Source organism: Nyctereutes procyonoides, unplaced genomic scaffold (assembly GCF_905146905.1).
Source record: "Nyctereutes procyonoides isolate TBG_1078 unplaced genomic scaffold, NYPRO_anot_genome, whole genome shotgun sequence".
Lineage (NCBI taxonomy): Eukaryota > Metazoa > Chordata > Mammalia > Carnivora > Canidae > Nyctereutes > Nyctereutes procyonoides.
The window spans coordinates 12,180,790-12,183,274 of record NW_026575151.1 but is presented as its reverse complement, the minus strand read 5'-3'; the positions used below and the strand labels follow the sequence as shown (position 1 = coordinate 12,183,274).

General features: G+C 41.7%; 1 pseudogene; it reads left to right on the top strand.

The window, feature by feature from the left end:
* The first annotated feature begins 632 nt into the window (after positions 1–632).
* LOC129501789 (small nuclear ribonucleoprotein G-like) lies at positions 633–832 on the top strand (annotated as a pseudogene).
* The last annotated feature ends 1,653 nt before the right edge of the window (positions 833–2,485 follow it).

Below are 2,485 nucleotides of genomic sequence, written 5' to 3'. Positions count from 1 at the left end.
ATCATGAGATATTCCTGACCTTGGATTAGGGAATGGTTTCTTAGCTAGGGCATGTAAAACACAAGTAACCAACGGGGGGAAAAAAGATAAATGGCTTTATCAAAAGTAAAAACTTGCTTCAGAGGACACTCAAGAAAGTGAAAAGATAGCCCCCAGAATGGGAGAAATATTGGCAAATGATGGATCTGATTAAGTCTACCGTCTAGAATATATAAAGAACTATTATGGGGATCCCTGGGTGGCGCAGCGGTTTGGCGCCTGCCTTTGGCCCAGGGCGCGATCCTGGAGACCCGGGATCGAATCCCACATCGGGCTCCCGGTGCATGGAGCCTGCTTCTCCCTCTGCCTGTGTCTCTGCCTCTCTCTCTCTCTGTGACTATCATAAATAAATAAAAAAATTAAAAAAAAAAAAATAAAGAACTATTATGTTTATCAGTTATACCTCAATAAAGCTAGAATAATAAAAGAAGATAAACAGCTCCTGAAACTCAACAATGGAAAAAATAAATAAATAAAACTCGACAATGGGCTGGACCTACTGCGGGAGTGTGAGGGACCCCACAAATTCCGTTGGAGGCATCTTGAGTTCGCTGAGTAGACGCCATGAGTGAAGCTCCCCCTCCCAAGTGAAAACATTTATGGACCAGAAAGTATCATTGACAGTCAATGGCGGCAGACACGTCCAGGAATACTGCGAGGGTTCGGTCGGTTCTCGAATCCTGTGATAGATGAATGTGTGGAGACGGCAACTAGTGGGGAACAGAGCAATATTGGGACGGTGGTGATACCCGGGAGTAGCACCGTCATCTTAGAAGCCTTGGAACGGGTGTAAACGATGAGCGCGTGGGTCCGGAGAAGAAAACTGCTTCCGGGCAGCCCGGGTGGCGCAGCGGTTTGGCGCCGCCTGCAGCCCAGGGCCTGATGCTGGAGACCCGGGATCGAGTCCCGCGTCGGGCTCCCTGCGTGGAGCCTGCTTCTCCCTCTGCCTGTGTCTCTGCCTCTCTCTCTCTCTGTCTCTCAAGAATAAATAATAAAATAAAATCTATAAAAAAAAAAAAACTGCTTCCACATGTCCCCTGTCCATAGGACCTGTTTTACTACAATATAAAAATCGGGTCACCTGCATGTTCATATTGAACTTTTTTCTTAAATAAACTTTTATAATAGAAAAAAAAACCCTCAACAATGAAAAGAGACAAATAACACCATTAAAAATGAGCACAAGATTTCAATAGACACTTCTCCAAAATGATATGCAAATGACAAAATAAAAAAAAAAACGTGAAGAGATGCTCAACACCCTTTGTCATCAGAGAAATGCTAATCAAAATTGTAAACCACAGTGAGGTGCTACTTCACACCCACTAGGATGGCTGCAATGGTTGGCAGGGATGTGGAGAAATTGAAACCCTCATGCATTGCTGACGGGAATGTAAAATGGTGTAGTCACTTTGTTTTTGTTTTAAGATTTTATTTATTTATTCCTGAGAGATACACAGAGGGAGAAGCAGAGACACAGGCAGAGTGAGAAGAAGGCTCCATGCAGGGAGCCTGATGGGGGGGACTCAATCTCGGGTCTCCAGGATCAGGCCCTGGGATGAAGGCGACACTAAACTGCTGAGCCACCTGGGCTGCCCTGGTGTAGCCACTTTGGAAAACAATTCGGTAGTTCCTCAAAAAGTTAACATATAAAAATAAATAAATAAATAAATAAATAAATAAATAAATAAATAAATAAACAAATAGTTAAACATAAGAGTTAATGTCCCAGAAATTCCTCTCCTAGGTATGTACCCGAGAGAATGAAAATATACATCCACATAAAATTTTATACATGAAATACATGTATAAGAATATTTATAGCAGCACTATTCAGCATAGTCAGAGAGTGGGGAAAAAACCTAAATGTTCATCTACTGATAGATAAACAAAATATGCGATATCCATACAATGGAATATCGTTTGATCATATGAAAGAATGAAGTACTGATCCCTGCTGTATTACCGATAAAGCTTGAAAACATGCTAAGTGAAAGAAGCCAGTCACAAAAGACCATGTGTTGTATGATTCCAGCTGCATGCAATGCCCAGAACAGGCAAATCCATGAAACGGCAAGGTTGTCAGCGGCTATGGGGACCAGAGGCTGGGAGGTGGGGCGGGAAGGACAAGGTGCGGGTGGTTAGAGGGCAACCACTAATAAGTACAGAATTTCTTTTTGGAGTGATAAAAATGTTATGGAATTGGATAGTGGTAATGGTTGAAAAACTGAATATACTAAAACCACTGGCTTGTACAGTCTAATAGGGTGACTATTATGGTAGATGAATTATATATCTCAAACTATGAAGCATGGGATAGTTTCATGCTTAGAATGGTTATATATGACTACATTACACAGTGTATGAAGAGAGTAATAGGAAATAAATTTGGAAATATGAATTGATATCAAATTATAAAGGTCTGGCTGGACAGCTGGCAGTGGAG